This window comes from Notamacropus eugenii, chromosome 3, assembly GCF_028372415.1.
Source record: "Notamacropus eugenii isolate mMacEug1 chromosome 3, mMacEug1.pri_v2, whole genome shotgun sequence".
Lineage (NCBI taxonomy): Eukaryota > Metazoa > Chordata > Mammalia > Diprotodontia > Macropodidae > Notamacropus > Notamacropus eugenii.
Window position 1 is genome coordinate 454,738,741 of NC_092874.1, and position 13,064 is coordinate 454,751,804.

The window sequence follows — 13,064 nt, forward strand, 5'->3', positions numbered from 1 at the left end:
AAAAATGTTTATGAATTTAGTCTTTGCTTTGTGGGGTAGCCAAAAGAGAACAATTATAAGGATATTGGTTCAGTGGCTTGAGGAAAATGGTATAAGAAGAGAGATAGGGAGCAGGTAGCAAGGATTCTAGAAAAGATGGGTAGAGTAGGAGCAACATCAGAAGGAAACATCCTTTAACTCAGGGTCTGGAATAATGAGGTGGTACCAGCAATGTCTGTTCAGCATCGGAGTGACTCCATTTTGATACAGTTACTTCTCAGCTGAAGTGTAGAAGGCTGGAAAGGTCAAGTATTGTAAAAAGAAATGCTAGCGGGTTTTCTTGCTTTACTCTAACTTTTCTTTTAAAAACAATTTAAATTTTTTTAATGAGCAAAATCTATTTTTGATCTCTCCCTCCTCATTAGAAAACAAAAAGAAAAATAAAACTCTTGTGACAAATATACATAGACAAGTAAAACAAATTCTCTCATTGCCCCCCCTTCTCTCTCTCACTCCCTTTCTCTCTCTTTCCTTGCTTCCCTCCTTCTCCCTGCCTCTCTTTCTCCTTCCTTCCCTCCATCCTCCCATGTGTTTGTGTGTGTGTATAATTTCACACTGATTTTATATTTGACACAATGAAATCCTAGTTCAGCAGAAAGTAGAAAGTTCATTAAGGATGGGGGGAGAAAAAGGGGGAACACTTCAAGATCCCAAGTTTAGGAGAGAGCTTGTATTATTTGATGGGCAGGCAGAGACTCCAGGAGGCAGCCAGTGTTAACAGAGGTTGGAATTTCTCAGTCATCCTGTAAACCTCATTAAGACAAAAGGCCTGAGATACCTTCTGTGCCTCATCTCACTTTTCAAGTTCTCTCTTGGTGAGCTATTTTTCCCCTTCAAAACTTTCCTTACATTTTTGATTTGGTCTGTGCAACAATTCTTGGGGATAACCGCACCCTCCATTTTCCTGTCAAGGATGGCTTAAGGTCCCACTCATACTAAAAGGTGCCCTTGGTTATGATGTGACCAAAAAGATGAAAAACTATCAATGGATTTGATTGTTGAGAGTCATAGACATAGAACTGGGAAGGAATCTCAGAGGTCATTAGGTTCAAGTAAAAGGGGGACTAGATATGTCTTGCTTAGCCCCAGCGGATAGATCAAGGAGCAATGGATAGAATTTTCAAAAAGGCAAATGGAAGCCTTAGGTGAGGAAGACCTTCCAAACACTTGGATTTTTCCAAAGTGGAATAGGATGCCTCAGAAAGGCAAGGTTTTCTTCTTAATCAAGGTCTTCAAGCAAAGGCTGAGTGACCACTTGTTGGGTAGAATGTAGAGGATTTTTGTTCTGGGGTGGGTTGAATGAGTTGGCCATCTCTGAAATGCTGTAAAGAGTAAACATGTATTGTAGAAATCTTTTTTCCTAGTCCTGGCTACTGCTGACTTCAGCTTTTTAAAATTTGTCACATTACATATTTAGTAAACTGAATTACTCAATTAGCAGGAGCTGGCCAGCAATCTGGTTATCTGGTACCAGTTTTCTTCAATGTAATTGAATTAATTTGTGTAATTGAAATGAAAATAATTATGATATTTTTCCATCACTGGGACCTCGAAAAACAGTAGATGGAGAGCTGAAATTCAATTGTGCTGTTTGATATAAAGAGAGGGACTCTATACAACAATAATACTTAGGCATTAGTCACGTTTCTAAAATCCAACATCAAATGCAGAGAACATGGGAGGTTGGGGTTTTCAAGAAGACAGAGACTGTTTTCTCCAGGGCAGAATGAACAAATGTAGTTCCACAGAGTCCTTTCCTCTCAACGTTGCCTTATGTAAGTCTTTGTTTAATAAGCATATCTCTGATAGCATTTTTCTGGGCAATGATCTCTTGTTTATCTCTTTGATATTGACTGTGAACTGGCCCCCTTTCATTTAGGCCCTCTCAGAGACTGACATCTGCATTTGAAGGTGATTTTTTAAAGAAGCCAGCCTTTAAAAGGTCATAAAACACTTGGCATTAGGTTCTCAGAGTGTGTGATGAATATTTTAATAGTTAAAAATGTAGCCAGGCAGCAAAGAAATGATTTAACGTTGTAAATAAATCTCTTTGTGGGATTTAATGTGCAAAAATGGACAGCAATGGCTTGGAAAAAATCATTCCCCAAATGCTGAGATCTATACAATAGCATACTTTGTGTGTTGGATCCATATTGGGAGGGAGTTCATTATATCTTTTTTAGATATTATAGGAAGACACTAAAATCATTGTCTCCTTCAGGACTTCCATCTGTCTTCTCAAAACTAGAAACCCGTCAAGTAGACTTTCTGGGAAATATCACTGATACTAGATTTCAGAAGGGTTTAGCATTTATCAAACCACCTTAGAGATGGGGAACTTCAAATGCACTAATTCAAGGCATTGAGTAGGAAAAAAAACAAAACAAAAGAGAAACAGTCCTCAATTCACTTGATTATTTATAACACCATGGCTTAAGCCAGCCTTTTCTCTCTGCTCTCTGTGACTACTGAGAAGAAAACACAGACCCAAAGATCATAATGGTGAACAGGTACCTCCAGTGGGTGGTTGTGTACATTCCATTTGTGGAGTCCAAGGATGAGCGTTTATCATTTTACCTTTCATTCCGTAAGTTTCCCAACATGTATATATGTGGTTCCTCTTAAGCGCCCTTGTCTCTGGGGACTCAGAACTGTTAGGCCAGTAACTGGTTTCCTGCAGTAAGCAGAATGGAAAGGGTGGAGAAAATGTCAAGGACATAAAGGTAATTTCTGGGCCTGCTATAACTGAACTTTTAATGCCTATGTAGAGCAGTTAGGAACTTTTTTTTTTTTTTAATATCTCATCCAAAAGTCCCTGCCCAGATTTGGCTGCGTGTGGTATTCATTTTATCCATTTCAGAAGATGAAAGTCTGCGTTGTCTGCCAGAATTTTACTTTCAGTCCCACGATATCATTGCTTCTCTAACTGTGATGCCAACCCTTCTGCCATCTAGACCATTTCCTTTTTTGTGATGTTGTTAAAAGGCTCTTGGTGTGTGGAGAGGTTTCAAACAGCATCCATCACGGTCAGCCTGAAACTGCAACCCTTAATTTTTATTTTATTCCTTTGGAGTTTAATCTCACTCCCTTTCACCCCGCTAAATCTCATGGGGGAAAATAGGGATAGTGAAGGAGTTGAATCAGAGCACTAAAACAAAGACTCCTGCTAGGGAATAAAAAGAAAAGAGATTATGAAAAGAGGAAGGAAAAGAAGAGTAAAGAGGAAAATATTCATTATTGTGCCTTTATAAGCCTCTGTAAGTTCAGAATTATTCTACAGTAATCACTTCTAACTCTTTAGATTTTTTGAACCCCAAGCTAAACATATCTTTGCTTCAGACTTAGATCATTCTCCCCATTTCTCCCCCATTCTGCTGTAGGCAACTGTTTTCAGGCCCCATAAGAATAAATGGTACTTACTTCTATAAATGGTTGGTGTCAGAAAGGTAATCTTTGTATCCAGGTCTCACTTCATTATAGACACTGTACTGATTTACAATTAAATAAGAGGAAAGAGAGTTAGAAAAAAAATTGAATATATTTAATACATATTTTCCAGAGCTTGCTGGGAGAGTGATATTGTAAAGATAAGAAATATTACATTAAAATAAACATTCATTGGTTGGGATCATACATCATGTCTCCAATACAGATTTCAAGTCTCAGATATGAATATTTCAAGATCAAGTTGCTTTCATCATTCTCTCCCTTGCAAGAAGGAAGATTGGAAGCAATCTTCCTTAAAGTAAGCAGCTTTAATCATTGGGTTTCTAAATCAACTGAACTATGGTAGAAAAAAAGAAGACGGAAGAATCCTATAATCCCTGGTTTAGTTGTAATGAAATTGTTCAGGATGAGAGGGAAACAGATGGATTCTGATTAATTTCCTACTAAGACCAGGAAATATAAACTTTAATGTTCTTTGTAACTTTGCTAGAGTAAATAGCATCTATATGAGAGACGAAAAAAATTGCAAGATCTTGATGAATTTCCTCTGTTTGTTGGACATCAAATGCATATCTATACCTCATGTTTCCATACTCCGTTAAGGTTTGCAAGTACTTTGTATACATTTCATTACATTTGAGAACACTATGCCCAGCAATGTCTTTGAAACCCCAATAGATGGTGTTTTCGGTGGTTGACCCAGAGACCCATTCAGACTTGTTTTCTAAAAATGGCAATAATTATCATAGCTTGCTCTGGTATGGGCTTTTTCTAGAGGACTTAATATCCCTCAAAGACATTCTATGGGCTATTCACTGCAAATCTCCTTGGTGGTAAATAGGATGCAAACCTGGAATCCATAAGTTTGAGATTCTCTACTTCATCCTCGACATTTATGATTCAAGGACTATGATCGAAAACAAAGATGAACTTTAGGAAGATGTAATTTGGAATGAACTTGGATTCCTGCGTTGTCACAGTCCATTGGTTTTATGGTTGATATTTAGGGGAGTTGAAAGATCTGAGGGGCAGCTTCATGGCTCTCTCCTGCCCTTTGAAGTACCTTTTCACTGCTCCAGGCCCCTTGTGGACCTACTTCAAGTCACTCTCAGCTAGCAACTGAGTAGGAGGGGGAATGAGAAAAGTTGGGAGGCTAGAGATATACCTTTGGTCTTAACCTTGACACTGAAATGAGAAATTCAAAATAGGTAAGGAAAGAAAGTGGAACTCTGCTGAGTCCCACAATGTCACTGGACTTCAGACGTCTTCTTACCTCTAAAGGAAAATCAATAATTTCTTGCTCCAAACTTAAAAATACTCCAGTTGCCAACCTTTGCCTTCTTCTGAGGGAAATGCTACTCTTTCCCTGTGTTTGTATTTTATCTGCTAGGTGAACTTACCCCATGGAGCCTGGTGAGTGGCAATGATGTAACCAAACTTTGAGCCTAATTGTGACTAAGTTCAAGCCATGAATGACAAATTTCACTAGAAATTTGGATGAAACCAAACAATTTGAGTACCTTATTTTTTTTTTAAAAGAGGGGTTTTTGGGAGAAAGATTTTCATTTTTATCTGTGTAGAGAAGAAATTCTCCATTTGAAAATATATTTAAACTATCCAGCATTCAAGACTGCAAGAGCATAACCTTTGTGAGGAAGGGGTTATGGAACTGTTAATAAAATATGTAATAACCTGCACCTCTACCCCTGGAATGTGGTGAGAAGTACACCAGTCATTGGTGATTTCACACTGGAAACAAAACTTTCTGTGTTATCTTGTCACGGTGGTTGTGACTTGGGAACTGCTTCTCCATTGGGGTCACATTGCTTTAATGGAAAGGTACTGTTTGTGAAATCTGACCCAGAGGATCAGGTCAGTTTTAGCTGGATATCAATATGATGTTTTTAGACCTTCTGGTCATTTATTTTCTGTCTATCTGGGATGCATATATAACAATCTATGTATCTGTAGACCAAATTGAAGGTCTACAGAGCTGTTGTACTGACCTCATTGTTATATGTTTGTGAAACATGGACAGTCTGTCAACACCATGCCAGGAAACTGAATCGCTTCCATTTGAACTGTCCTAGGAAAATTCTGAGGATAACATGACAGGATAAGGTACCAGACACTGAAGTCCTTGCTCAAGCTGAACTGCCAAGTGTTCAAACTATGTTTCAGAGAGTGCAGCTCTGGCAGGCTGGCCACGTTGTTTGAATGCAAAATGTATGTTTGCCAAAAAGACTATTTTATGGAGAACTTGTATGGGGCAGGTGATCACATGGTGGCCAGAAGAAACGATACAAGGACCCTCTCAAGGTCTCTCTCAAGAACTTTGGATTTGACTGTGCAACATGGGAGACATGCTCAGCATGGCATGTCCACATAAGAAAAGGTGCAGTGCTCTTTGAGCAAAGCAGAATTAAGACAGCACAAAGTAAATGTAGGATGCGCAAATTTGGAATATCCACCCCAAATATTCATATGGACTATCTGTGCCCAACCTGTGGTAGAGCATTCCAAGCTCATATTGGTCTGATCAGCTACAGTCGGACACACTGAAATTTCACTTTACAATGGTGATGTCATTTTAGTCCTCTTTGAAGATGAAGGACAACAACAAATCAACCAACCAACCATCTGGGATATATGTGTTTTGTCATGTAGGGGATGCCATATCTCCAATTTACTCCCTTTCTCTAGATTTGGTGACTGAACCTTGATCTCCCTGCCACATGAGACATCCAGGCTTTAGGTAGGGGTGGTTAAGGCTACCCCCAGATACTTTTGAGTTCAATGTAGCACACAAAATTTTAGATTTATTGGTGCTCCTTTTAGACGTAGAACCTTGGGAAGAATGAACTTTATATTGGACCCAACCTGGCATTTCCCCTTTCCATATGTCCCCCGGGGCAAAGCTAAAAGAAAACATTGCCTAGGCTGGGGTAGGAACAAGCAGGGCAAAGCTCTAGTGAGTCCGTCTTCCATTGATTCTTGGAAATAGATTAGAGTGATTTCTGGCTCCATCATCCCTTTACTGGACTCCCCTTTTGGTGGTCAGGAACCAGGATGACAAGGGCAAGCAATGCGGCCATGGGAAGTACACAAGTTAAGCTCTCTCCTTTCATTGCCAGTTTTGTCCTAGATCTAAAGAGAGAATTGTATGTAATGGAATGAATACTTCGCTTAGAATTAGAGGATCTGACTTCAAATCCTTTCTTTGATGTGTATTCCCCATGTGATATTTTGGTTTCCTCATGTCTAAAATGATGGGCCTAGATTGGATAAGCTTCTTTCCTAGAGGTCAACCTGGCATCTGTTCCAGCTGACTCAGCAGCTGGAGAGCAGGGAATGTCTAGTTTTTACTTTTGTATTCATAGAGTCTCATACAGTGCCTTGCACATAGCAGGTTGTGGAATTGCCTTGAATTGGAACATCTTTGCTCTCATTATGCTTTTCCTTTCCCTAACACTCATATAAAACACTTGGTAGTAGGGTTGGTTCCACCCCAGTCCCATTTTCATGCCTCCCTGAGATGTGTTGGTGGCCTTTGCTACTCAAAGAGTACGGTAATGGAGGCAAAGCTGGAAAGGTTTCAAGTAGGGTTCCAGTGATGGGATATCTGTGGTCTGAGGACCCGTCCAGCTAATTTTGGAGAGATTCATCAGCAGGAAGATAGGAGAACATGAACTTTTTTGCTGCAACAGTGGCTGAAGATCATCTACCAAAGCCTCTCAAGGGCTTGGGATACTGGTGAGTATATTTTATCATCAAATATCTACTTAGTATGTATCTTATAGTTATTGGCACATTATAAGCACTTAATAAATGTACTGTGTGTACTGTGTACCTATGTATCTATGCTTCTATGTATGTATGTATATATGTGTGTAGTTAGTTAGCTACATGTTTCTCTGCCATTAAAATATGACCCCTGGAGGACAGGAACAATCTGCATCTCCAGCACCTAGTATAGTATTTGGCACACAATAAACACTTAATAAACGCTTATTGATTATTTGATCATATAAGATCTGAAGATATTAGTGAGCTGCAAGTTTAATATGTTAGCACTAGGACATGGCAGCTGAGAAAACTACTGTGATTTTAGTCTACATTAAGAGAAGTCCAGCTCTCAGAAAGGAGGAAGTGATCGTTCCCTTCTCCTCTGCCTTGGTCAGCTTCCCATTTGGAACATTATGTTTAATTCTAGATGCCGTAGTTAGGAAGGACATTGACAAACTGAAGGGCATTCAGAGAAGGAAAGTCAGAGTTTTTAGGTCCACTCCACATAGGTTTCAGTTGAAGGAGATGGAGGTTTTTAGCAGAGTCAGGGGGAGCATGATAACTCAGTTCACGCGTTGCTGTATACTTATACATTGATATCAGAGCCATTTATAGCTTCTTTTATGGCGAAGGATACGGCAGTAGCCTTATTATACCATCTTATTTTGCAAAAATAGCATAGTCTCAAGGGTAGTTACTGGATGGTATCCAAAAGCTAATTTCTTTATAATGACCCCCATTTGTTAATAGCCTTCCTTCCATACTTAAAACAAAAGGCACTAATCACTATTTATGTAATCATCCTTGAGAGCCCCTGAGTCTTGAGTTTATGGGTTTATGGAACAGATCCTAATGGTAGGTAGATATAGATTCTACCCACCATTAGGATCTGATACTCTGTGAACTCCTTGAGCTCAGGGACCATGTCATTTTTGTATTGTACTCTCAGTATGTAACATCATGACCAGTACATTACATGCTTTGTGGTTATTTTTCAGTCATTTCAATCATGCCAAACTCTTTGTGACCCCATTTGGGGTTTTCTTGGCAAAGATACTAGAGTGGTTTTCTCTTTCCTTCTCCAGCTCATTTTACTGCCAAGTAAAGAGAGACAAGTAGATAAGAGTGACTTGCCCAGGGTCACACAGCTAGGAAATGTCTGAGATCAAATTTGAACTCAGGTCTTTGTGACTCCAGGCCAGGCATGCTATCCGTTGTACCACCTTGACTGTAGCATCATGGCGATTGTTTCTACATGTTTTCTACTTTATAATCATTATCATGGAGTGCCAGCCTCTCATTTCACAGGTGTGAGGAAAGTGAACTCCAAACAAGGAGACTCAAATTCTTAAGGTGATACTGGTATCCAGGTGAAGACCAGGTCCGAGGCCCCCTGACTCTTAGATCATGGTTTGTCCACTATGACCAGTGCAAATGACTCTTTGCCTTGGGACTGCTCTCATTTATCTGGCTTATAGCTTTTCAGGTCATCTCTAGTACACATCTAAAAAGTCTAATTGGTTATAAAGGCTTACTCTAGGAGAGGCCCAGATCTCTGCAAAATCTAATTGTCCCAGCAGGTCCTAGTGAGCCTCACGGCATCTTAAGTAGAGTGTTGGACTTGAAGTCAGGAAGACCTGGAAGACATATACTAGCTGAATCACCCTGAGAAAGTCACTTTAACTTTCTGTGCCTCAGTTTCCTTCTCCATAAAAGGAGTTTGGAATAGATGGTCGCATTCATTCCCTTCCAGCTCTAAACCTATGATCTCATGAGTTCCTGATTATACCATCACATAGCAGAATAATTGTACTACCTAAGACTGGATAGAAAATGAATTCAGAAATAATTTGTAAATGAGCCAAACCTTAAGAAACTGAGATCTTGATCAATGCAGCTTGGAGGGATGTAAGTTGCCTTAAACTTATTTCTCAGCTGTTGGAAAGGAGAAGCTCCCTACAGGGGAGAGTATCATGCATTGGAAAAAGACTAGGGTTCCAAAGTACAGATAAACAATCAGGAAATTTTTATAAAAATGTGACTACCTAAGAGAGGCATCTGTTGAAGAGTTCATTAAAAAGAAAAAAGACAATAACCAGAAAGAATTTTAATTAGTTGAAGAAATGGATTGTATGAAACAGGGTTCTAGGAAACAAGGAAACCATAACCATATGATCTAAAATTGACTCGTTTTCTAGGCATTAAAAGAATGGAGAGAGATTGGTTCAAGGTTTGCCCAGAGCCCTAAAGCCTCATACCCAAATCAGAGTGTGTCAATTATTCCTACATATGCAGTGGAGATGTTCACTTATTATTAACTGATAGTATAAAGGATCCTGGAAAGGGTAAGCTAACTGGAGGTTATGAGTTCTGTCTGCAAGGACAATTTAGTTATTTTCATAAGTATATTTCAAACCTAAGATTTCTCTGTATCTAATAAACTAGTTCCATTTTCCCTTGCATTCGATGAAGACATTCATTAGCATTCCACAGGACCAGAGAAATTTGGGTCAGAATGAAATAGTGCACTTAATATGTTGCGACATCATGTTTCTATAGCCCACTTAAGCCATTATTAAGCACCTCGGGTTTTTCTTTTTTGTCCTCGAAGGGGGGAGGAATTTATTTACCCTCATGAAAAACTTTGTATCTAAGTAATAAATGCAATTTCCTTTTTTGTAAATCAAAATTCGAGACAAACATGGATTTTGAGATAATGAATGATGTCTGCAGTCCACAGTCCGAGAGTTCAGACTTCAAGCAATATAAAATATTTAGCTGCTATAGACAAAATCCTTGTAATGATTCAGCTGTTCCTCCTCAGTAAGAAATTAGCTAGTAATAAATTTGTGTTAGACTCTAACTGGGAGTAAAAAACCAGACTGCAAACCTAATTTGACTCCAGGAAAGAGAAAGGAACTGATGCAGAATTAGTATCCTTGGATATTAACCCTGCACTTGTGGTCTAGACTGGTGGTAGAATTTTGCATTTTAGGAACTGTTGTTCAGTTGTTTCAGTCATGTCTGACTCACCATGATCCCATTTGGGGTTTTCTTGGCAGAGATACTATAGTGGTTTGTCATTTCCTTCTCCAGCTCATTTTGAAGATGAGGAAACTGAGGTAATAAAACTGAGGGTACAGTGACTTGCCCAGGGTCATACAGCTAGTATGTCTGAGGTCACCTTTGAACCCCGATTTTCCTGACTGCAGGTCTGGCACTCTATCTATGCATTTAGCTGTCTGTTTTAGGAATTATATTTCCCCAATCCCTGATGGGGTAGTTAGGTCGAACAATGGATAGAGTGCCAGGCCTGCAGTGAGGATGACACATTTTCCTGAGTTCAAATATGACTTCAGATACTTACTAGCTGTGTGACCCTGGGCAAGTCACTCAATCCTCATTTGCCTCAGTTTCTTCATCTGTAAAGTGAGCTAGAGAAGGAAATGACACACGACTTCAGTATCTGAAGGACCAAACAACAATAACCATAACAATCCGTCACTCAGCAAGAGTTTGGCTGTGGATTTGGTAGCTGTGGAAAGTACATGCATTCTAGCAGAAGAATGTTAGATACAGAGTCTGGTCTTGGGAATGGATTTGGGCCAATCTTCTTGAACTCTCCTGCTCAGAACCCTGGGGATCAGCGGCACATTTATGAATTGGTGGCTCATGTTAGGGGTATACTCTGCGGCCATGTAAGAGAGTGAAGCCAAGTGGGTCACAAAGAGCTTAAACCTGTGACTCGCCTTATTCATGTTGTGTCTTTCTTTTTTAATATGTAGCATCCCTTTTACAAACTGGTCTTTGAAAATCCACCTCATACCATATCATACCAATTAGATTGGCAAACATGGCAGAACAGGAAAATGATAAATGTTGGAGAGGATGTGGGAGAGTTGGAACATGAATTCATTGTTGGTGGAGCTGTGAGCTCATCCAACCATTCTGGAGAACAGTTTGAAACTATGCTCAAAGGGCTACAAAAATGTGCATACCCTTTGACCCAAAAATATCACTTCTAGGACTATATCCCCAAGAGATCACAAAAATGGGAAAGGGTCCCACATGTACAAAAATATTTATAGCACCTCTCTTTGTCGTGGCCAAAAACTGGAAATCAAGGGGATGCCCATTAATTGGGGAATGGATGAATAAATTATGGTATATGAATGTAATGGAGTACTATTGTGCTATAAGAAATGAGGAACAAGAAGACTTCAGAGAGACCTGGAAAGACTTATATGAACTGATGCTGAGGGAAAGGAGTAGAACCAGAAGAACTTTGTGCACAGCAATGGCCACAGTGTGCGAGAGGTTTTTCTGGCAGACTTGGATCTTCATAGCAATGCCAAGACATAAAAAAAAAAATTCCCAATGGTCTTCTAAGGCAAAATGCCTTCCACATTCAAAGAAAGAACTATGAAATTGAATTGCGGAATGTAGCAGATCATTTTTTTTTTTGCGTGTGTGTATATTATGTTTTGGTTTCTTATATGATTTCTCCCACTTATTTTAGTTCTTCTGCACAGCATGACTGTAATGAAAATGTATTCGATAGGAACGTATGTGTAGATCCTATATAGAATTGTATGCTGTCTTGGGGAGGGAGGGGAGTATGGGGGGGTAGGTAGGTGGAAAAAAAAATCTAAGTTTTATGGTAGTGATTGTACAGCATTAACAATAAGTAAAATGAATACATATATATATAAATAAAAAATAAAAAATATATTTTTATAACTGAAAAAAAAAAAAAGAAAATCCACCTCAGTTTCAAGACACACTTACAGTCAGCCAGTGTATACTTAGAACAATAGATCATAAGCCCCCACCGGTGTATTTCTTTAACAAGTCATCCAGAGGGCATATCAGTTTAAAACAAAAGACAGTTAATTCAATAGTATAGCAGACTAAGTGACTAGAAAGATTCCCTTCCATCTTCCCTCCTGTATATACAGGGTTCATACCTAAAGGTTACCATACAAAAATCAGAGAGGGGACACACAGATATTTTTGCCTACTCTGATATTTTGAAGGATATTTGAACGATTTATTTATTTTTTATCTGCTTGGGTACTTCCTCCCCTGACGTGGAATCAAACAAATAACTTTCAAAGTATCAAAGTAGACAAAAATACCTAGCTATCTTATTTCACAAGTTGTGTGACACCTTTCGGGCATATAACATTTGTTTTGTGTGTGTGTGTATGTGTATGTGAATATGTGAATGTATATGTATGTCTTTCTTGTCCCTTATTGTGCTATGCTAGCTCACCTGTGCTAGTCCTTTGTGATTATTGTTCATATTTTCCCAAAAGTACCCTGTGGAAGGCCCACCCAATGTGGTGGAAACCTCCCTCTTGTTCTTTTAGCACCTTGGAGATATCGATGTATTTCTGAAATGGAGCATCAGTTGCCTCTCATTTCTGCCCTCGTCTTTTTCTGCTTATATATATATCCTGGATATCTACAAATTTCTCACAAGTCATCAATGCTTCAGATTGATGATGTTCACCCTACCTTTCATTTTCTATGTGAAGCTTTTCCTGAACCTCCCACTGTTCATTTGCTTCCCCTCAAATGACCATGTATTTATGTTGTATGTAATTTGTAAATATTTATAAATCTTATCTGAAATAGCGTAAGCTCTCTGAGCACAGAGACTGTTCAGTCTTTGTCTCCTCAGTGTGACATAGAATGGTTGCTTGATAGATACTTGTGGATTGATGGATAGGCTGTAAGCTCCTTGAGGGCAGGGATTGGTTCATTTTTCTTTTCATCTTCTAGTGCCT